Below are 25,283 nucleotides of genomic sequence, written 5' to 3'. Positions count from 1 at the left end.
GGTTACCACCATGGAGATGTCTCTTGTCTAATAAGTCATCAAACTTAATTTTTATTGATATTAAAATAAACCTGATATTTATAAATAGGTAGACGAAAATGATAAAGATTATTAAGCACCTAGTTTGTGCTAGGCATGATGTTGAATCTTTTATGTAAAATTTCATCTAGCTCTTGTGGTATTGCTTTTTTCCCCATTATATAGAGCTGTAAACTGAAGTTCACAGAGAGGCCAATGAATGTGTTTAAGGAAACAGAAAAGAGCAGAGTCAGGATTTGAATCCTGGCCTGGCTCCAAAGTCCGTGTTCTTTCTACTCTTTAGTTTAAGAATGTTCCCTTCGCATGAGGAAGGAAAACACAGAAATAAGATTCTCAACATTTTCAATCTTGTCTCAAGTGACTATTCCTATTTCTCTTTGATCAGTTCACTTGACTAAAAATTCTTATTCCGTAGCTAGTTCAGCCTGTTATTTCAAGTTCCCTTCCTAAGTGTAACCCTCCCCCACACAGGTAAACTGTGGTGCAACTGAAATACCCACCCTGGGGCTGCAATCCTACCATTTATGTAGCAATTTCACATCCTCCGGTTTTTAAATCTTTTTGGTAATTTTGCAAAATAGGTAGTATTTTTCTGTGTCTTTTAGTAATGAGGAAACTGGAATTTGAAAAGGTAAATGACTGAAGGGCATGTGGCTTTAAAGAGAGGAAAAGAATTAGAATCCACATTTTGACTCTCATTTGTGCATTTTTCTTATTGTGCTTTGTAGTCAAACTGCCTCACCAAGCCTTCTTTTTAACTGTGTCCTGTTTTGTTTGTGAATAATTTTGTGGTCCTTTCCCAGAAAATGTCAAAACTGATATTTTGATGCACCATGGTTAAGGAAATGTCTTTTTCCCAGTTTTCTCATTTTTTCCCCACATTGTTAGAATAATGTTTAACCTAGTGCCTCTTCTCAGATCATCTGTATAGCTATGTCTAAATATACATAGAAAGTTTTTGATTCACTTTAGTACTTACTGTAGCTTAAGGATGAATACTCATTTACATTATTATGAATCTTTCTTCTGATTTTCTTAATATGGGCAGCCATGACCGATATTTCCTGGAAATCATTCTCTTCTTCTGAAACTAAAATCATGATTCTTGTGCTGTGGGGGATGAGGATGATGAAGTTGGTTAAATTGGCTCTGTTGTGGCCCCCTAAGAACAAAAGATCTTATAAGATTGGCTATCATGTGAAACAATTTAATTAAAATCCTCATCCACATCTCACACCAGAGTAAATTTCAGTTAGAGTAATATGATGAAATAAAACATTCCCAACAAAAATAGGGGGGAAGAGTCATTTGTTCTCTAGATGAAGAAAGACTTTATATGCAAAAAAGCAATGAAAACATTAGGAATTGTAATGCAAAATAAATAAATAAATAAATAAAATTATCAGACATTTACATCTATTTTAATATATGCTAAAAAAAGAAAACATTCTCAAAGGAATAGAGCAATAAGTTTGAGTACCAAAGCTTTTTTTCCTCAACAAAAACTGTAAATAAAATTATAGGTCAATCATGACAGTAGAGATTACAAGGGGAGGAAGGGCTCTAGAGTGTTCTGGGGGTGTCTAGGATGACAGTAGTGCTATTTCTTTATCTGAATGTGGTTACATGGTCATTATGCTTCTCATTGAGCGTATACTTATACTCATATATGTAGATATATACAGATGTGTACTTAATTAATAAAAAGTCAAAGACATCAGGCCGGGGGTGTAGTTCAGTGATAGAGTGCATGTTTAGCACACGTGAGGCCGTGGTTCAATCCCCAACACCCACAAACAACAGCAACGACAACAAATAGTCACAAACAGGTAAAAATACATTTTATGAGTATGACAAATAAATGTGAAAAAAGAATGAAGCTCCAATAATTCAAAAGATAATTGGCCAGAGTAAATATAAATGACTAATAAACACAGAAACATGTTTAAATGTAAATATTTTAATTGTAATATCTATGCATGCATATGATAAAAACAATAATACAGAATGAATGAAATATCAGAATGAAATTTAAACTATATCATTCTTTCTTGACTTACTCTTGCTCCTCTAGAGGAAATCACTGTGAATAGCTTCTTCTTCATCCCTCTAGTATGTTCTAAATGAAATTATACCATGGTAATGCTCATATTCTTTTTATTTCAGAAATGTTTATGTATAAATATACATATATATTTAAAACAAATGGAATTATACTCCACTGAGTATAATTGGAATGAATATTCAATTATTTTTTAAATATTTACTTACTTTTTGTTTATCTATTTTTTTTTTTTTGCAGTATTGGGGATTAAACCCAGAGTTGCTCTACCACTGAGTTACATCCCCAGCCCTTTCATTTATTTATTTTTAATATTTTTTTAAAATTTATATATAACAGCGGAATACACTACAATTCTTATTACATATATGGAGCACAATTTTTCATATCTCTGGTTGTATACATAGTATATTCACACCAATTCATGTCTTCATACACGTACTTTGGATGATAATGATCATCACATTCAACCATCATTAATTACCCCATTCCCCTTCCTTTCCCCTCCTACCTCTCTGCCCTATCTAGAGTTCATCTATTCCTCCCATGCTCCCTCTCTCTATCCCACTCTGAATCAGCCTCCTTATATCAAAGAAACATTTGGGATTTGGTTTTTTGGGATTGATTAACTTCACTTAGCATTATCTTCTCTAACTCCATCTATTTACCTGCAAATGCCATGATTTTATTCTCTTTTATTGCTGAGTAATATTCCATTGTGTATATATGCCACATTTTTTAATCCATTCATCTATTGAAGGGCATCTAGGTTGGTTCCACACTTTAGCTATTGTGAATTGTGCTGCTATAAACATTGATGTGGCTGTGTCCCTGTAGTATGCTGTTTTTAAGTCCTTTGGGTATAGATCAAGGAGAGGTATAGCTGGGTCAAATGGTGGCTCCATTCCCAATTTTCCAAGAAATCTCCATACTTCTTTCCATATTGGCTGCACCAATTTGAAGTCCAACCAACAATGTATGAGTGTACCTTTTCCCCCACATCCTTGCCAACACTTTTTGTTGTTTGTATGCATAATAGCTGCCATTCTGACTGGAGTGAGATGAAATCTTAGAGTGGTTTTGATTTGCATTTCTCTAATTGCTAGTGATGATGAACATTTTTTCATATATTTGTTGATTGATTGTACATTATCTTCTGAGAAGTGTCTCTTCAGGTCCTTGGAGCATTTATTGATTGGATTATTTGTTTTCTTTTTTTTTTTTTCCTTTGGTGCTTAGCTTTGTGAGTTCTTCATATGCCCTAGAGATTAGTGCTCTATCTGATGTGTAAGGGGTAAAGATTTGCTCCCAAGATGTAGGCTCTCTATTCACTTCACTTCAGTTTCTTCTGCTGAGAAGAAACTTTTTAGTTTGAGTCCATCCCATTTATTAATTCTTGATTTTAATTCTTGCGCCACAGGAGTCTTATTAAGAAAGTTGTGGCCTAATCCCACGTGATGGAGATTAGGGCCTACTTTTTCTTCTATTAGACACAGGGTCTCTGGTTGTATTCCTAAGTCCTTGATCCATTCTGAGTTGAGTTTTGTGCATGGTGAGAGATAGGAGTTTAATTTCATTTTATTTGCATGTGGATTTCCAGTTTTCCCAGCACCATTTGTTGAAGAGGCTATCTTTCCTCCAATGCATGTTCTTGGTACCTTTGTCTAATATAAGATAATTGTAGTTTTGTGGGTTAGTCTCTGTGTCCTCTGTTCTTTACCATTGGTCTACAAGTCTGTTTTGGTGCCAATACCATGCTGTTTTTGTTAATATTGCTCTGTAGTATAGTTTAAATTCTGGTATAGTGATGCCAACTGCTTCATTCTTCTTGCTAAGGAATGCTTTAGCTATTGTGGGTCTTTTATTTTTCCAGATAAATTTCATGATTGTTTTTTCTATTTCTATGAGGAATGTCATTTGAATTTTGATTGGAATTGCATTAAATCTATATAGTGCTTTTGGAAGTATGGTCATTTTGATAATATTAATTCTGCCTATCCAAGAGCAAGGTAGATCTTTCCATCTTCTAAGGTCTTCTTTGACTCGTCTTTTTAGGGTTCTGTAATTTTCATTAGATAGATCTTTTACCTCTTTGTTAAGTTTATTCCCAAGTATTTTATTTATTTATTTATTTATTTTGAGGCTATTGAGAATGGGTACTTTTCCTCATTTCCCTTTCTGAGAATTTGTCACTGATATATAGAAATGCCTTTGATTCATGGGTGTTGATTTTATATCCTGCTACTTTGCTGAATGTATTTACTAGTTCTAGAAGTTTTCTGGTGGCCCATCCCTTTTATTTTTTATTTTGAGACAGTGTCTTGCTAAGTTGCCCAGGCTTGCCTCAAGCTTGCATTCCTCTTGCCTCAGCCTCCTGAGTAGTTGGGATTACAGGCCTGCACCACCACACCTTATTCAGTTGTTTATTTTTTACTGATCAATGTCTCCTGGAGATCATTCATTGTTAGCCCATGAAAATACACCTCATTCTTTTTCATGATTTCACATTATTCCAGAATACCATGATTTAGGTAACTGTTTCTTTATTAAGTGACATCTAGGTCTATTCCTGATTGTGTATGTGGGTGCATGAAATTATAATCAATGTTGCAATTTAAATTTCTCCATTTGTCTTTGGGTGTTCATTTAAACAATGATCAGAAAAAGTTTTAGGAATGGAATTGTGAGCCCTTTTTGCCAAATATATCCAAATTTCCTCCAAGGAATTTGCTCCAAAATTTAGTTACCCACAGTTACCACCTTATCATTTAAGCTAGGGTGAACTGATTAGGTTACAGCTCTCACAATCGAATCTTGTCACCTCCAAACATTCCTGCACTAACACAGGAGCTCTGAGGGGGACACCTCATATCCAAACCATAACAATAGTTAACCTCAGAACCTCCAAAAGTGAGAAGGGCATGCATGGTGAGGGGAGAAGAGTCCATCAGTATTGCATGGTGCTCAGGTGGGGAAGTAGTATTTAAAGGCATAGCAGTGGATGAGAATACCATGGTGAGAGAAAGAAGAGAGAAAGGACCAAGGATGGAACCAGAGAGCCTACTTCTGCCTCTGGCTTTGTCCTGACCACCTCTCTGAAACCAAGATGTCCATTTCTTCCTTATCCTCAAAGATATCACAACTGGCCTCATTTTCTGACAAATGACTTGCCAATAACACGTAGGGCTCTTTCATAGGTTACGTGGGTCATTGCACAGGCTTGACCTTTGCTCTGAGGAGCACAGAATGATGAATCTTCTCCTCTCATGTCCCTAAGCAGTTGGGATTCCATTTGTACAGAGATTTCAGGAACATCCATTTCTGGCTCTTGACAGCTATTGCCTTGCTGAGAGGCACTCACCTCTCCCCTGGCCCTTCACTGCCTTCCTCTGAGCTTTCCTGACCTCTCAGAGCAGCTCTGCTGGCTGAGAAACAAAGCTGGTGGATATTCTCACCAGTCCCACAGCCTGTTGCCAGAACACGGCTCTAATTTGGTCTCTGGCTCCAGCTCTCTGCCCTCTGACCTGCTTGGATCCAGTCAGGACTCTGATTTCCTTGAGTCTACATTGGCTATTGCTCCTGCTCTGGCTCTGAATGGAGATTCTTCCATCAGCCTCTCCTCCGCCTCCTAGTATTGAAGGAGACATTTCCAAAAATGTGCTGCAGATGTGAATATTTTCCACAAGTTCCTGTGACTGGCCCTGGCTACTGCCTGCCCCACACTGCTTCTCTGTAACCAACCCTTCTCTTTACTTGAGCCTCCAGCTCTTTCTGTCTCTTAACTATTTTCTGGCTTAAGCTTAACTGTTCAGGACTCTCCCATTACTTTCCCTGGTGATTAAGCACCCCCCACCCCCTCAACTCAGTCCCTTAGAAGGGAAGTGTCTGAAGAGAGGGGGAGGGAAGGGTTTTTCCATTTATTTTAAGTCTAAAGGATGAGTTAAGAGAGAAGGGAAAAAGCAAAAGAGAACATTAATTAAGCATAGGTCCTCTGCCAAGCACCGGGTCTAAGGTGCTTTAACATGTTATCTTCTTAATTCCCCCAAAACTCTGGGAAGGGGTTATGGTTCCTTGTTTTTCCAGATAGGAAAGTGAACGATCAGAGAGGCTAAATTATTGGACTCTACTCCTTCGGTAGGAGAAATTGAAATTCAGCTGTGCATCACCCTAAAGGCTGTTCTGTGTGAGTGAGGCTCATGTCCCCTAGGTTGGATCACATTTCTAGTATGGCAGCCAAAAACCCCAGTGGAAACTCTTGATTCTGTTTTTTGTAACCGTATCAGATGGTAAAACTGTTTGGATTTTGTGAGGCTAATTAAAAACATTTTAATGTGAATGGAATCTCACTGAGAGCATTGTGTCTTTAGCTTTAACTTTATTGTAGTTATTTTCAACTAACACTGTAGATATTTTCCACAAATTATATAGCAATTTTATAGTAGCCTGGAATTGTTCTGTACTTGATCCTTTTAGACTTTATATTTATCTGTATCACAACCATTCTATTAATTTATACCCTTGTAATTTCTTGTATTTGAGAATTTATTTTTCTTAAAAAATTTAAAAAGGTTTGAAATGGTAATATAATCTGATAGGTGACGATCATTATTTCGTTATAGATTCATTTTGTATTGGCTCTCATTATGAATGAGACTAATAATTTTTTTCACTACTTGAAAGTCTTGGTAAGGTCTTTTTTTGTGAGTTGGCTACTTTCTAGTGGATCATTGGTCTATTCTCATTGATTCACAGAAATTTTTAATATATTAATTGAAATTAACCCTTCTGATAATGTTTGCAAACATTTTGTCCAGTTTGTTGTTTGTATTTTGACTTCTTTAGTTTTTTATGATACACAGAACTTTCTATTTTTATTATTTATTGATTCATTTATTTATTGGTACTGGAAATTGAACCCAGGGTTGCTTTACCTTTAAGCCCCAGCTCCAGTCTCCAGTCCCAGCCTCCACCCCCAACTTTTTTTTTTTTTTTTAATTTTGAGACAAGTTCTAGGCTGGACTTGAACTTGTGATCCTCTTGCTTCAGCCTCCCAAGTGGCTGGGAGTACAGGCATGCACCACTGTACTTACCTGACTTTCTGTTTTTTATGTTGTGTGATTTACCATTCTTTTCTTTTTTTGACTTCTGAGTTTCATAATAAAATTAAAAAAGTATTTCCCCTACCTTAAATTGTGTTGGGATCCTTTCATGTTTTTTTCTAGTGTTTTTACACATTTCTTTTTTCCTTTGTGGTACTGGGAATCATACACAGGCCTTGTAACATGCAGAGCACGTGCTCTGGGACTGAGCGACAGTCCCAGCTACAACACTTCTTTATCATCACTCTGTCATAATTCTATGATAGCCTCTGAATGAGTCTCCCTGCCTTTAGCTTTAGGGTCCCTTGAGACCATCTTTTGCACAGTGGCCACGATGGTCTTTAAATATGCAAGTTGGACTTTCTTACTTTTCTGTTTGAAATTACTCATAGTTTCCATCGCCCACAGATGAAGGCCAGCTCCTTAATATGATGCACCAGTGATGTGACTGTTATTTATTTTTCCAGTGCTACTCTGTTGTCTCTCACTTCCATGACTTCATGTGATACTCCTTTTGTCTGGAACTTTCACCTGTGCACCCCTCCAGCTCCATCTTCTTGAATAACACTTGTTAACCCACTGCTATTTGGCTTAGCCTTCACCTGACAGAGCTTCCCCTGACCTGTGCTCAAGGTGAGTCTTTCCTTCCCTGAGCTCCAGCGCCCTGTGTGCATCTCTGTTGTGTGCTCCTCATGTCATGGCACCGTCTGGTTTACCTATCTTTCCCAAGGTCAGGGCAGTGGACAAGTTTGTACTTCTAGCTCTTCTCAGGTTTTGAAACATGGCAACAGCTGAGCAATAGTTTGCTGGAATTAATGAGGTTCCCTGTTCTGTTTCAATATTTCTTAAAGTAGGATTTGGAATCACTTGTATCAGAATAACCTGGGAATGTTGCTTGGTTTTGTGATGCACACCTGTAATCCCATTGATTTGGGAGGCTGAGGTAGGAGAATCTCAAGTTTGAGGCAACTAAGTGAGACCCTGCCTCAAAATAAAAAACTAAAAAGGGCTGGGGATATAGCTCAGTGGTAGAGTGCCCTTGGGTTCCATCCCCAATACCCCCCCACTCATCATCATCATCATCATCATCATCATCATCATCATCACAATAATAATATAACCTGGAGTGTATCCTGAAAATAAATTATACTCCAGACACACCAAACTTTTGAGGTTCCCTAGGAACTTGGACTTTCTAGGGAATGAGGCTCATGAATCACCATTTTTACCAAGCTCCATAGACAATTCCTTTGCATTCTGAAGTTTGAAAACCACTTTTATTGTTTAGAGCTACCAACCGCTTTGAAGCATGACTCATTAGAATGCAGGGATGTGGGAGCAGTACTAGCTACTAGGGAAAGGGAAGCAAATCTGTGCCATGTCTGTAAAATGGATTATTATGCTGATGTTAGAATTCTTTTATGGAAATTCTGATTATGCATATATTCCAAGAACCTTCCAGAAGTTTATACCCAAAACTGTTTAAAAGGAGTGAGACTAGGGTGGCTAGGAAGTTGTAAGCTTGTATTATTATTTATTTGAACTTTATCATGTAGCTGTTTTACATTTATAATGACATTTTTTTTTAATTTTAACTTTCTTGGTGACTCACATATTAAAGTAATGTGAAATATGACTTCTCTATATCTAATTTTAAAGTGTACACAATATAATGTTTTTTATATCTTAGGACAGTTGGAAAATATGAAAATCAGTGAAAGAAGCTCAGAGTCTGAAAATCAAAGACCTGTATTTGAAATAAAATTGAAGTGAGATTCACATGACATAAAATGAACCATTTTTAGAGTGAGCAATTTGGTAGCTTTTTGGGTGCACTCACTATGTTGTAAAACCATCAGCTCTACCTAGTCCAAAACATTTTTATCACCAGTTTTATCATCAGCAATTTCCTGGCAGCCAACAATTTGCATTCTGTTTCTGAGAATTGATCTATTCTGAGTATTTCATATAAATAGAGACGTGTGTGCGTGTGTGTATGTGTGCACATATACGGCATCTTTCACTTAGCATATTTTTATTTGTTCTTTTTAGTTATACATGACAGTAGGATGTATTTTGACATATCATACATACATGGAGTGTAACTTCCCATTCTTGTGGTTGTGCATATTGTAGAATCACACTGGTTGCGTTATCATATTTGTACATAAGGTAATAAGGTCCCATTCATTCTACTATCCTTCCTGCCCCCATATCCCCTCACCTCCCTTCACTCCCCTCTGTCTAATGCAAAGTACTTCGATCCTTCTCTAGCACCTCCCCCTTATTGAATTATCATCTGCATATCAGAGGAAACATTTGGACTTTGGTTTTTTTGGAATTGGCTTATATTGCTTAGCATGATATTCTCCAGCTCCATTCATTTACCTGTAAATGCCATAATTTCATTCTTCTTTAAGGCTGAGTAATATTCCATTGTGTATATATGTACCATTGTATATCTTCTTTTTTTAAAAAATATTTTTATTTTTTTATTTTTTAGTTATACATTACAGTAGAATGTATTTTGGCAGAATATATGTGCACAAAGTATAACTTATTCTATTCAGTTTCCCACTCTTGTGGTCATATGTGATGTGAAGTTACCCTGGTCATATATACAAATACAAGGCTAGGAATGTTATGTTCAATTAATTCTGTTGTTTTTTCTATTCCTCTCCCACCTCCCTTTTTTTTTTTTAATTTCCTTTTGTCTAGTCCAATGGATTTCTATTATTCTCCTCTCCACCTCCCTTGTTTTGGGTTAGCATCCACAAATCAGAGAGAACATTTGGTCTTGGTTTTGGGTGGATTGACTTATTTCACTTAGCATGATATTCTCCAGCTCCATCCATTTACTGGCAAATGCCATAATTTCATTCTTCTTTATGTCTGAGTAATATTCCATTGTGTATATATACCACATTTTCTTTGTCCATTCATCTGTTGAAGAACACCAAATTTATTTCCATAGCTTGGTTATTGTGAGTTGAGCTGCTATAAACATGGATGTGACTGCATCACTGTAGTGTGCTGTTTTAAAGTCCTTTGGGTACAGACTGAGGAGAGGGATAACTGGGTCAAATGGTGGTTCCATTCCAAGTTTTCCAAGGAATCTCCATACTGCTTTCCAGAGTGGTTGCACCAAACCATTTGCAGTCCCACCAGCAAGGTATGAGTGTATCTTTTTTCCCCACATCCCCACCAACATTTATTGTTCCTTGTATTCTTTATAATTGCCATTGTGACTGGAGTGAGATGAAATCGCAGGGTAGTTTTAATTTGCATTTCTCTAACTGCTAGAGACATTGAACACTTTTTTATATAATTGTTGACCATCGTGTTTCTTCTTCTGTGATCACTTAGCATATTTTTGAGGTTTGACCACCTTATAACATGAATAAGCACTTCACTCCTATTTTATGGATGAGTAATAATATTCTATTGTACAGAGACAAGATCTGGTTTGGACTCCTAATTCCACTGAATTCTTCCCTTCAGTTGGGCAAGGCACGTTAGCCTCTCTGAGCCTCAGTTTCCTTAAAGTTGGCAATGGGAATGGTAGTAAGAATTTGGATACTGCATCACAAAATTGTATCTATAAAATGAGGGACTACTGCACGTGAAATGCCTGCTGTATGAACCAGCTGAGGGGAAGGGCCTGGTCCCATCCTCTGGAGAGGAACTGGAAAGAAGAGCTGTGGGCATCAGCCCCGGAGCAGGCTATAGAAAGAGCTCCAGCTGGAAGGACATAGGCTCTGAGCTTGTGTGTGCAGGGGAACTGTCAGCGTGCGGGGAGCCTGCAGAGAAAGGCAAGCCTCACTGGTGGCTGGAATGCAGCCGCAGGTCATCCAGGTCATCCATGGAGCTCTGCAGTTGGAGATCTCCATCAGGGAACAATCCTCTTTGGGGTTCTGGAGGGGGCCTGTCATCTCAGTGGAGGATGGGCAGGTCTGATGATGCAAGTAGAAGCTGGGCCTCTCGGGAAGTCGACTAGCACTGAGTCCCCAGACACGAGGCAACAGGACACGACAGAGCCATCAGGGGGTACCAAGTCAGCGCAGCCCTAAGACTTACAGATGCTGAGTGGTGAACCAGTTTATTCCCTGTCCAGGGGCACAATTGATCCCAAGGATGCCCTCGTTGGGAAGGGTGGGGCAGCCCTAGGTGGTGAAGCAGGAAGGTAAATGAATAGAATTTTGTCCGGGTTTCAAGTAAGGAAGGGTCATGGCTTTATTATTTCTGTCTTCCTCTTAATTCACATAGTCACATAGTTTGTGACTCAGTAACATCCCAACAGCCAGTAGAATTGGTCAAGAACATTCAGTAAATCTGATAATTCAAAAAGCAAACTCATTTATGGATTTCTCCATTGTCAGCTAGCATTGTATAAGTATGTACATAGAATAATAATGATAAACTGCAAAAGTTCCTTTTGCTCATCGAATGGCTTATGTGATTTGAGAATCAAAATGATCTATGCCAACTCCTGAAATTAACAAACTTGTCCTCAGAAGGGGAAGAATTTGGGTGAAGGGGAGGCACTGACTTTGTTCGATTGGGAATCATGGGTTAATATCTCCTCTGCTTACAGGAATTACTCTTCTGTAGCCGAATGATATATCTGCAATGGAATTTGCTGATAAAGGACAACTTTTATGGGACAGTTAATAATATCCTGACCCTGCCTTCTCATTCAGCTGTGACATGGCTGCTCAGGGGACTCTCAAAAGAAGGCCTCTGTGCTCCCTTCTGGTTAATTATATTCTGCTCCCTGAGAAATGAGGTGAACCTTCTAACTCAGAACAACCTTGGGACCACAGCCCTGACCTTTGTCCTATGTGATGCTGTTTCTCTTTCAATCAAATTGTGCTCCATCTTTTCTGTGAAGTACAGATGTTATTAGCCTAAGCTGTATTCATCCAGCGGAGTTAGAGATGGCCAGCTTAGCTGCAGATCGCATGTTTGCCTTTTAGCTCTAATGTCCAAGATAACTGCATTTTCTACCTCTCAAACCTGCTCATTCCCTGAGACCCCCAGACTTGTACAGATTGTATGAGTTTAGTAATGATTACAATAACCATTAAACAAAACATCTGCTGTCTGCTGCATGTATCAATCACAATAGATACACCTTATTGACAGCTTACTCTATGCTAGACATTGTTTTAAACAATACACACACACATATTACCTCTGTCCAATGAGTCTATGCATAAGTATTATTATCAGTTCTATATTAAAGATGTTAAACCTGAATTGTAGGCAGATAAGTAATTTACCCAGGATTATACTCCTTGTAAGTATTGGATTTAGATCAGAATCCATAGTCTGGTTTTCAAAGTTGAATTATTACCTACTGTACTGTATTGTTTGGCTTTACAAATACCATTTCTAATCATTCTTTATTCATTCAACAAATATGTATTTAGCATCTTCCATGGGCCAGAAACAATTCCTGGTGCTAGGATAGGAGAATAGAAAAAAAAATTCTTGCTTTCATGGAATTTCCATTCTAGTAGAAACAGATAATACCGAACATAAATAAGCATGTTTCTGCCTTAAACTGTTTGTGTAGCTATAACAAAACACCATCGACTGGGTAGTCTATAAATGACACCAGTGTATTTCTCATAGTTCTGGAGTCTGGGAAATTCAAGCCAACAGACTTTGTGCCTGAGTAGGACTACTTTCTAATTCATGGATGGTGTGTTTTTGCTATCCTCGTGGGGTTGAAGAAGCCAGGACTCTCTCTGAGTCTTTTTTTTTTTAAATAAGGGCACTAGCCCACTTAGGAGGGCTCTGTCCTCTGACATCATCATGTCCCAAACGCCCTCTTCCCAATACCGTCATGGTGGGTGTTAAGATTCCAACATATGAATATGGGGGAACATAAACTTCCATCAACAATGAAGACAGGGGGACTGGTGAAGGCGTTCCTGCACCCGCTGTCTGACAGGGTCACAGCGCGGGGGATGCTGTGGCAGGGCCGCACCATCTGGAAACCGGAACCATAAGGAATGTTAAGTGTTTTGTTTATGATACTCATGATATGAATAACAGGACATACGTCAATCAATAATAAAAGTACGTATTGTCTGAGATTGCAGAAAAATTCCCAGAATGAGACTAAGGATACAACGGAGACATGCCATGAGGTGCGTTTCAATATCTCTCAGGATACAAACATGGTGTTATTCCTCAAGCCTAAACAACAAGAAATATTTATCCCATGGTTAACAATTTACACTAGCCCCCCCCCACCCACACACACACACTTTCCTAAAGCCACAACCTGTACAACAGCCTAGCTACAGAGAAACAATTGTTGTGCCAACGGTACATGGACCACCATATGTAGCTTATAGTATCCCCCTTGAGGACAAGAGGCTAATAAAACTACATCCCCCAACCAACACACCCATCTTTGTCTTCCACAGAAATTTATGATGAGAATGGAAAAACATAGTTAATATAAATGACAAATGGGTTGAGGTGTAAAGCCTGCCCTTTAGTTAAAGATTACAAAGACATAAGAATTGGTGTGCTTTGACCAAGGATCAAGAAAGTTCGTTAAGAAAGCAGTTGAATAGGTCATATGGAAAAAGGAAATTTCCTTGGAAACTAAAAATAGAATAATGTAAAATTAACATACATATATTTTAGAGGCACTTCAGAGTAGTAGGCTTTTAAATAATAGACTTTCACTACTGTAAGTGTGTTTTACTGGGATTTTAGTTTAGAAGTAAGAAAGCTTACCAATAATCATAAGTATGCTTTAAAGTTAAAGGTTCATGAAATAATTATAGGTATAATTAAATAAATAATTAAACTTAGAAGTGAATAATGGGTCAGGAGTTGTGTAGTCTAGTTATGTCGCCTAGCACCTAGTGATTGAGGTGAAAACCTAAAAGCTTAATCATGATTGACTAAGGTTAATAGTTTTTGAACAATGTACTTAATATCTTAGGTAATCAATGTATGTCAGAAAAAATTGTAACTCTTGAAAATTATGTAAATCAAAAAAGTTTCAGGCTTTGAAGCTATCCATTAACTACCTGAAAAAACACCTGTAAAAAAAGTATAAAAATAAAGATCCCTTCAGAGGCAGCATGAGATGTCTTCTGGAGGTTGCTCATAACTTGCAACCTGTCGTCCGGACTCTTCTTCTTTCACGGACACCACTCCTCCTTCAGGACCACCCTGGACCCTCACTCCCCCCACCGGGGCTGTACCTCCGCAAGGGACAATTCAGTGGCTTTACCTGAATCCGGTGAGACATAATGGGGATTTGGGTCAAAGTATACAGGTTGGATATATAATATCTGTAAATCAAAAAAAGTATATGGAGTATTCTTATTGTAGATTTATAGATTAAGAAATTGAGATGTAAAGAGTTTATGTAACTTGCCCAAAGGAAACTAGCTAGTAAGAATAGTGCTAGGATGCAAAGCCATTTCTGATTTCTCCAGAGACCAAGTTCATTTCTCTATTGCATCAATCATCTTTGAAGCAAAATCTGTAGTTCAAAGTTAAAAGCAAGTACCTCTTAGAGGACTGAGGATACAGATTCCTTGAATTTTGACAAGTGATGTCTTCTAAGTCTTTGACTTATGTATGGATTTTCACACTTCAGGCAGAGTTGCTATTGGATATCAGGACTACTGAGGGAGACGGGGAAAGGGCAGGGAGGGTAAGATGTGGGACATGAGTGAGCCAAGAAGGAGGGATTCACAAAGGCGAAAAGGACAGAGTGGCCTTTAGAATATCAGGTATGACATGACAGTAGCCTTGAGTGTTTCCTAGATTTTGGAGCCAAAGTGTCTAACTTGCCTCCTTTCCTCATTTGATCTTATCAAGCAACTTAGTTTTTTGGTTTGTTTTCAAAATGAGAACATGTCATTTTTTTTATAGTTTTATTTTTATGTGGTTCTGAGGATCAAACCCAGGGCCTCAAACCCAGGGCCTCGAACGTGCTAGGCAAGTGCTCTACCTCTGAGCCACAACCCCAGCCCAAGAACATGTCATTTTTTCCCCCCTGAGACTCAAAGTAATACCTGGAACTTGCCTCAATATGGCATATGGAGACCCTTTTCTGCCCTGCTATTCACCCCCATGACAGACCTTGTCTCTAACAGGGCTGGAAATTCAAAAGGGGTGGTTAGCATTTTCTTTGAACCAGAAATCATTAGAAAGCGCTAAAAGATGGAAAGCAGATGGGAAGAACTAGGACTCCAAAAAAAACCAGAAAACTGACAGGAACTGGTTGGGGGAAGGATTGGGGCCTCAGAGTGGAGCAGCCAGGGACTGCATACAGCAGAGATGAAGGCTTCCACACCAAGAGGAACCAAGAACCCAGAGCCCAGTTCCAGGGATAATGTGACTGGATGCTCGTTCTGCCCCTTTTATCATCCAGAAGACAAATGTGCTAAAACCTGCAGAAAAAGAATACAGGAAATTTCTGATTTCCTTTATAAAACTTTTAGCACTATTTTTTAAAAAGGCAGGTGAAAGGAATACTTTGACGAAAATCAGATTGAATTATGTGTAGGTTTTATCAGTAAAAGAGTTGGGCAATATACATGAAATAAACAAATTAGTTAATTAGGAATGTTAAGAGGGGAAAAAAAAGCATAGCAGAGAGAAAATAGATAATGGTCATAAAAATAAAAAAGATCAATAATGAGTAATATTAAATGACAAACACTGTTAGTTGGAAAAATAAAATGCTTTCACGATGAAATAGTGCAAAGGTTATCACGAAATTTTTGGGGGAAAAGAAGATGACGGAAGTGAGCTGGACAATGAGTCCTGATCTCCTCAGAACACAGAAAGGAGACAGCCAAGGAAAAGCAGCTTTGACAAACGACGGGCCTTGGGGAACGGAGCCCCGCGGCCTCCCGGAGACCCCGTCCGGCACGACGAAGAAGAAGGGGAGGATGAAGTCGAGGATGAAGACGAAGACGATGAGGATAGTGACGAAGAAGAGGACGAAGACGACGAGGTCCTTGACGAGGAAGTGAATATTGAATTTGAAGCTTATTCCATCTCAGATAATGATTATGACGGAATTAAGAAATTACTGCAGCAGCTTTTCCTAAAGGCTCCTGTGAACACTGCAGAACTAACAGATCTCTTAATTCAACAGAACCATATTGGAAGTGTGATTAAGCAAACAAATGTTTCAGAAGACAGCGATGATGATGATGCAGATGAAGATGAAATTTTTGGTTTCATAAGCCTTTTAAATTTAACTGAAAGAAAGGGTACCCAGTGTGCTGAACAAATTAAAGAGTTGGTTCTAAGCTTCTGTGAGAAGAACTGTGAAAAGAGTGTGGTTGAACAGCTGGACAAGCTTTTAAATGACACCACCAAGCCTGTGGGCTTTCTCCTAAGTGAAAGATTCATTAATGTCCCTCCTCAGATTGCTCTGCCCATGCACCAACAGCTTCAGAAAGAACTAGTAGAGTCACACAAAACTAATAAGCCATGTGGGAAGTGCTCTTTCTACCTTCTGATTAGTAAGACATTTGTGGAAGCAGGAAAATCCAATTCCAAAAAGAAATGGAGCAACCAGAAGGATGAATTAATGTTTGTAAATGCAGAGGAAGAGTTTTTTTATGAGAAGGCAGTCCTGAAGTTCAACTACTCAGTGCAAGAGGAGAGCGACACTTGCCTGGGAGGCAGGTGGTCTTTTGATGATATACCAATGAAGCCCTTGCGAACTGTGATGTTAATGCCAGACAGCAAGATGAGTGAAATTATGGATAAACTGAAATATCATCTATCTATATAGTCCATTTTTCATGGACATTGATGGGCTTATTTTTGTAAAATTACCAGAAAACCCAGTGGAGATTTACTGCAAAACTCATGACTTTATTCATATTTAAGTCCTCTACAAAAGTAGGGTTCTTTTCCATGTGTCTATGACACATTCACAAAATATCTTTTTTTTTTTGTCTAATTATGAATGGCTGATTAAAAACTTCCACCAAGAAGAAAAACATGGAGTAGTAATTTGAAGAATTCAATAAAACTCCTATTTTTTATTTTAAAATAAAAAAAAAAAAAAAAAAAAAAGAAAAGCAGCTTTGAGAGGTAGGTGACAAATAATTCCTCTAAGATTCAGTATTACAAAGTCTGAGACCTGGGGAGACTGGAAGATAGGTGACCAGACTAGAAAACAAACTCGGAGTCTCCAACCTGAAACTCAACCTGGGTAGAGGAAGTGGGGAGGAGTAACAGAGAGAGAGAAGGGAAGGGGAGAGAGAGAGAGAGAGAGAGAGAGAGAGAGAGAGAGAGAGAGAAGGGAGTAGAAATTCTCTTAAGCTCATGCACTAAAAAACAGTTGGAAAAGATGGACAAAATTGAAGACAGTAACAGAAGACTCCTTAAAACAGCAAAAACAACTTAAAACCAACTTGTGAAAAGAAAATAGAGCTGGGGGTCTTCAGCCATCTTGTGGAGCCCTCAGCCAACTCTCACCCCCTTAAATCAGGGGGGCATCTTCCCACGCCCAGACAGCTGCAGATTAAACCAGAGGGAAGTCCGCTAGGGTGGAAGCTCTTAAGAATTCAGCCAGAAAGAACTTCTAGAAGGACCACTATTAGCTAAACGTTGCTGAAATCCTCTCTCCCTCTTCTGCACTGTGAACAAGGGGAACAGACAGGCTGGCGGGAACCTGTGTCAGGAAGCGAACCTAACCCTGCTCAGCCTCTGTGACCCAGGCAGGGGTAGAAAGCTCTGTGCAGCACCCACATTGACTCAGACAGAGACAGCAATGAGGCAGCATTGCCCCCAACAGAGGAAAGCAGATTCACCAGGCCCAGACCACTGACACTGTGGGGAGGCAGTGTGGGAAAACTAGGGACTGTCCCCAGGGTTGTGAGGCCATACCAGAGGGAAGCTGCCTAAATATTAAATGACATAGAGACCCAGTGGGAAATTACCAGAGTCTGAGCAGCAGGAAGGGGCTGATCACAGCTGACTGGTGATCACAACTGGCAAGTGACACAGGGCATTGTTTAGATACTTGAGGGACCTTGCATCAGACTTAGTAAACAGAGGGAATCAACACCTGCCATTCACGACCTGGGGCAGTCCAGGTGAGCTACCTGAGACCCTTTACTATAGTATCTCAGAGAGCAGCAACAGCTAGGGGAATACTTCTGCTCCATAACACCCACAACCAAAATTCCTGCACACACAGAGAGCCCCCAAGATCTTCACCATGATGCAAAGGATCCTACAAAGGGGACCAGGTACACAGTGATCCATCACCATCACAGAACCTGCATCCTGAACTACTGCATACAACAGAAACAGCCAACCCACAGTCCTGCACCCTCTGAGCAGTCAGCTGCAGGCCCTTGAGCTGACAAATCAGGAGCTGATGGTGGGGGGATCATAGCAGCTATGGAATTGGCTCCTGTGCCAATAATAGAGAAATGAGCAAAAGATATTAATGGATATCATACAGAAAAAGAAATGACATAGTCAAACACATGCGCATATGCTCTGTCTCAATCAAACTATGAAAAAATTGTCAAATTCAGAATTTTGACAATACACACCGAGGCTGTAGAGAAACAGGAGCTATTATTTCTTGCTGGAGGGAATACAAGTTGTTCTCTAATGGAAACAGTCTGGCCATAGCTACAAGAATCACAAATGTATTTTAATCTCTAATCTAGCAATTCTAGTTCAGGGCATTCATCCTATAGAGTTGCCTTTTTTTGTTAATTTTTTAAATTTATATATGACAGCAGAATGCATTACAATTCTTATTACACATATAGAGCACAATTTTTCATATCTTTGGTTATATATAAAGTACATTCACACCAATTTGTGTCTTTATACATGTACTTTGGATAATGATGACTACCACATTCCACCATCATTTCTAACCTCATATCCTCTCCCTTTCCCTCCCACCCCTCTGCCCTATCTATTCCTCCCATGCTCCTCCTCCCTATCCCACTATGAATCAGCCTCCTTATATCATTTGGTTTTTTGGGATTGGCTAACTTCACTTAGCATTATATTCTCCAACTCCATCCATTTATCTGCAAATGCCATGATTTTATTCTCTTTTATTGCTTAGTAATATTCCATTGTGTATATATGCCACATTTTTTTTATCCATTCTTCTATTGAAAGGCATATAGGTTGGTTCCACAGTTTAGCTATCGTGAATTGTGCTGCTATAACCATTGATGTGGTTGTGTCTCTGTAGTATGCTGTTTTTAAGTCACATCAATAGACTTAAAGATAAGAATCATATGATCATCTCAATAGATGCAGAGAAAGCATTTGACAGAATACAGCACCCCTTCATTTTCAAAACACTAAAAAAATTAGGGATAACAGGAACATACCTCAACATCATACAGGCTATCTATGCTAAGCCCCAGGCCAACATTATTCTAAATAGAGTTGCCTTTTTACTTGAAGTATGTACAAGGTTATTCATCACAGTCTTCTTCATAAGTAAAAGGCCAAATTTAAGATTCATTGGGATAGATGAAGGCTCAGAAATACAAACTAAAGGAATGCACATCTTTACATAATTTTTTCAATAAATGATATCAGAAAACCTTCTAAACCTTAAGAATGAAATGGGAATTCAAGTAGAAGAGGCATATAGGACTTTAAATGAACAAAACCAGGATACATACACTCTAAGTCACATTAATATGAAAATGCCTAGCTTAAAGAATAAGGATAGAATTTCAAAAGCTATAAGAGAAAAATGACTGGTTATATTTATAGGTAAACCAATCCAATTTCAATGATTTCTCAACCCAAACTCTAAATGCCAGAAGGGCTTGGAAAAATATATACCAAGCTCTGAAAGAAATGGATGGCAACCAAGAATACTATACCTGGCAAAATTTAGTGTCAGAATTGGAGATGAAATAAAAACCTTCCATGATAAACAAAAGCTAAAAGAATTCATACTCAATAAATATTTCATAGAGAAGAAATGAAAAATGAGAATCAGCATGGAGGGGAATTACACTAAGAAGAATAGTCAATTAAAGGAATATCAAATCCAATTTAAAGAATAGAAATACATTAAAATTGCAGGAAATAAAGATAATCTCTCAGTAATAATATTGAATGTAAACAGTCTAAACTCTTCAATCAAAAGACATAGGTTGGGGGCTGTGGCTGTGGCTCAGTGGTAGCACATGTGCCTGGTATATGTGAGGCACTGGGTTCGATTCTCAGCACCATGTATTAAAAAAAAAATCTATCAGCAACTTAAAAAAAAAAAAAACATAGGTTAGGGCTGGGGCTGTAGCTCAGTGGCAAAGTGCTTACCTAGTATGTGTGAGGTACTGGGTTCAATATTTTGCACTGCATAAAAATAAAAAAAAATAAAGGCATGCTGTCCATAAACAACTACCAAAAAAAAAAAAAAAGATATAGGTTGGCAGGTTGGGTTAGAAAACAACCCAATAATATGATGTCTGCAAGAGATTCACTTCACAGGCAAAGACGTCCATAGATTGAAGGTAAAGAATGGGAAAAAAAATATAGCATTCACATGGGACTCATAAACAACCAGAGGTTGGCATTCCTATATCACATAAAGTAGACTTCAAGCCAAAATTAATAAGAAGAGACAAAGCTCATACTGCTTAAGGGAATCATACATAAATAAGGGATAACAATCATAAGTATTTATGCCCCAAGCAACAGAACATCTATGTATGTCAAACAAACCCTTCTCAATATTAAGAATCAAATAGACCACAATACAATCATAGATGATGATTTTTAACATGCCTCTCTCTTCATTGGGTAGATCATCCAAACAAAAAGGAAGTGAAGGTTCTATAGAACTAAAAAATACAATTAATAATATGAATCCAACAAACATCTACAGAATATTTCATCCACGAACGACTGAATTCACTTTCTTTTCAGCAGCACATGGAACATTTTCTAAAATAGCCCATATTTTAGGTCCTAAAGCAAATCTTAGCAAATATGAGAGAGAGAGAGAGAGAGAGAGAGAGAGAGAGAGAGAGAGAGAACCTTGCATTCTATCAGATTACAATGAAATGAAATTAGAAATCAATGATTAAAAAAACAACAACAACCAGAAACCACTCTAATACCCATAAATCAATTCTGTTCTTATACTCCAAGGATGAACCTGCACATGCTGAATGAGAAACTAGGAAAACTATTCGATTCACAAAAACCTCAAAACAAAACAAAACTTGGGAACTAATCTAACAAAAGAGGTGAAGGATTTCTACAATGAAAACTGTGGCACCATAAAGAAAGAAATTAAAAAAGACCTTAGAAGATGGAAAAATCTCCTGTGTTCTCGGATAGGCAGAATTAATATTGTCAAAATGGCCAGGCACAGTAGTGCACGCCCGTAATCCCAGTCACTCAAGAGGCTGAGGCAGGAGGATTGCGACTTCAAAGACAGCCTCAGCAAAAGAGAGGTGCTAAGCAACTCAGTGAAACCCTGACTCTAAATAAAATACAAAATATGTCTAGGGATGTGGCTCAGTGGTGGAGTGCCCCTGAGTTCAATCCCTGGTGCTACCACCCTCCCTCCAAAATTGTCAAAATGACTATATTACAAAAGCACTATACAGATTCAACACAATTCCCATCAAAATTCCAATGACATTCTTCACAGAATTAGAAAAAGCAATTGTGAAATTGATTGGAAAAATAAGAGACCCAGAATAGCCAAAACAATCCTTAGCAAGAATAGGAGGCATCACAATTCCAAATTATACTACAGAGCTATAATACCCCAAACAGCATGGTATTGGCACCAAAATAGGCATGGAAGGGCAATGGAATAGAATAGAAGACACAGAAACAAACCCACATGCAGTTATCTCATATTAGACAAAGGGACCAAAAACACATTGCAGAAAGGCCTCTTCAACAAATGGTGCTGGAAAAACTGAAAATACATATAATAGTATGAAATTTAACCCATATCTCTTACCCTGCACAAAACTTAACTCAAGGTGGACCACAGACCTAGGAATTAGACCAGAACCCTGCACCTTATAGAAGAAAATGTAGGTCCAACACTCTAACATGTCAGATGAGGAACTGACTTCCTTAGTTAAGACTCCTAAAGTGCAAAAAGTAAAATCAAAATTCAATAAATAGGAGGGCACTAAATTTAAAAACTTCTTCACATCAAAAGAAACAAGAGCAAGAAGAGATCCAACAGATTGGAAGAAAATCTCTGCCACATGTTCCTCAGATAGGGCATTAATATCCAGGATAAAGGAATAACTCAAATAACACTAAAAAGAAAAACAACCAAGTCAATAAATGGGCAAAGGAACTAAACTGATATTTCTCAAAATAAGAAATACAAATGGCCAACAAATATATGAAAAACTGTTCAACATTTCTGGCAATTAGAGAAATGCAAATTAAAACTCCATTGAGATTTTATCTCACTCCAGTCAGAATGGCAATTACCAAGAATATAAGTAACAATAAATGCTTATGAGTATGTGGGGGAAAAGGTACATTCATACATTGTTGGTGGGACTGCAAATTGGTGCAACCACTATGGAAAGCAATTTGGAGATTCCTCAAAACACTAGCAATAGAACCACCATATGACCCAGTTATCCTACTCCTTAGTAAATAGCCAAAGGATTTAAAATCAGCATTCTACAGTGACACAGCCACATTGATATTTATAGCAGAACAATTCACAATAGTAAGCTATAGAGCCAACCCAGGTGCCCCTCAGCAGATGAATGGATAAAGAAAATATGGTATACATCCACAATGGAGTCCAACAATGGAGTATTACTTAGCCATCCACAATGGAGTATTACTTAGCCATAAAGAAGATGGCTTTTTGGCATTTACCAGTAAATAGACAGAAGTGGAGACTATGATGTTAAGTGAAATAAGCCAGTCCCCACAAGTCAAAGGTAGATGTTTTCTCTGATATTTGGAAGCTAACCCACAATAAGTGGGGGGATAAAAAAAAAAGAAAAGAAATATCAGTGGAGGACTGGGGATGTGGCTTAAGCGGTAGCGCACTTGCCTGGCATGCGTGCGGCCCGGGTTCGATCCTCAGCACCACATACAAACAAAGATGTTGTGTCCACCGAAAACTGAAAAATAAATATTAAAAAAATTCTCCCTCTCTCTCTCTCTCTCTCTCTCTCTCTCTCTCTCTCTTTCTCTCTCACTCTCTCTTAAAAAAAAAGAAAGAAAGAAATATCAGTGGAGTAGACAAAGGGGAATGAAGGGAAGGGAGGGGGAATGGGATAAGGAAATGGAATGAATCTGACCTAACTTTCCTATGTATATAAAGGAATATACCACAGTAAATCTCACTATCATGTACATCCACAAGACACTAATTTTAAAAAGAAAAAACAAACTGTAAGTCAACAGCAGAAAACTCAGTAGAGCCGAGGGAAGAGAACAGGGGAGGGAGGAAAAGAGAGGCAGGAGAAGTACCAGGGACTGAATTAGAACAAATTACATTCCTTGCTTTTATAATTATATCAAAATGATCCTATTGTCATGTATAACTAAAAAGAATCAATGTAAAAAGAAACGACTCAGAAGATTACAAATGATTGACAAAAAATATGTTAAGTGAATGTATCAGAATCAGATATAGAATTTTTCATATCATGCTGAATAGAATCAAAGAGGATTAAGAGGAGTGAAAAGGCAGAGTTCCATAATAATGAAAGAACCACCCCTCCATGATACAGTGGTCATGACATCTCATGCATTTAAATACACAGTATTGAACTGATGCAAAGGTTCATACAGGGTAGATGGACAAATCCATTATCATATTCACTCCTCTCTCAGAAACTGATAGGGCTGACTATAAAACCAAGCAGTTTTGTAAAAATTTGCTAAACTTAACAGCCCTATACAATAGCTATATAGATTTTTACACCAAAATAATTTTTTTCACCTTTTTAAAAAACTATACATGGAATCTTTTAAAACTTGACACAGCACCGGTCACAGAGGAAGTCACAACAGAATTCTGACAGCACTAAGTCACTTTCACTGACCTAATGGCATAGTGTTAAAATTAATAGTAAAAGGATACCCCAAATCAAAACCAACTAGCAAAATTGCATCTTGGAAAACTTTGTATACTTTTTAAAGCATGAGAACATAATAAAAAGCTAGAAATCAATAATGGGGGCACTACATGTCCATAGGGCACAACTGCAGCAGTTCCCAGAGATAAGCTTTTAAAATAAACGTACTTATTACAGAAAAGGAAGGAGACTGCTGAGCAGCCACGTGGCGTGCTAACCTCTGCACTCTTCCCCTCTCCTAGACCAGCCTCCCTTCTTCTGCTCTCCTGTGACCTCTGACCTTACCCCCCCTAGCCTCACCTGAAGCTGGCATCTTGCTTCTGATTTCCCTGCAAGTGTCAAGGCAGTCAGGAGAGAATCCCCACACGCCCCTGCTCAGCACCCTCCCCCTACCTGCTCTCCAGCCTTGTCTCCTCTCACCTGGGCTGCTCTCCAAGTCCAGTGACTCTAAGCTCATCCTTCATCTTCCCGGGAATCTCTCTCCAGCAATTGTCCCCTCACTGTCCTGGATCACGTTTCCCCTTTTGATTGGATCATTCCCAACAGTGTAATAACATGTTAATATCTTTCATCACTGAAAAAATAATAATAAGCGTGTCTTGATTCCACACCTCCCTCCATGTGCGGTGCCATCTCTCCACTCCCCTTTTGCGGTGAGACCCCTGAGAAGCCTCGGGTTGCTTTCGATCAATTCCCCTAGGAACCCAAGCTCCAATTAGTATTGTGGCTCCGACATGTCACCAAAGCAACTCTTCTTTGTTTAGCTATTGACCTCCACGTGGAAACCTAGTGATCAGTTCTTGGTCCTGCATCAAGTACCTGTTAGCCCAGCTGATCATGTCCTCTTGAAACACCTGCCTCTGTGACCCATGTGACTTCCTAGAAAGCATTTCCCTTTGGTTTTTCTCTGACCTAACTGGCCATTTCTTCACAGCCACTCTCCCTTTTCATATCCTTGACTTCTAAGTGTCTGGGCACATT

At 38.5% G+C, this 25,283-nt stretch overlaps 2 pseudogenes; both read left to right on the top strand.

Annotated features, from left to right (window-relative positions):
* The window catches only part of LOC114092903 (large ribosomal subunit protein eL33-like), a 67,621-nt pseudogene that overhangs the window by 16,108 nt on the left and 26,230 nt on the right, over positions 1 to 25,283 (top strand).
* On the top strand, positions 11,160 to 17,267 carry LOC139706375 (BRCA2 and CDKN1A-interacting protein pseudogene; annotated as a pseudogene).

Source organism: Marmota flaviventris, chromosome 7, assembly GCF_047511675.1.
Source record: "Marmota flaviventris isolate mMarFla1 chromosome 7, mMarFla1.hap1, whole genome shotgun sequence".
NCBI classification, from domain to species: domain Eukaryota; kingdom Metazoa; phylum Chordata; class Mammalia; order Rodentia; family Sciuridae; genus Marmota; species Marmota flaviventris.
The sequence above is the reverse complement of the archived record's forward strand: the minus strand, read 5'-3'. Positions and strand labels throughout refer to the sequence as shown.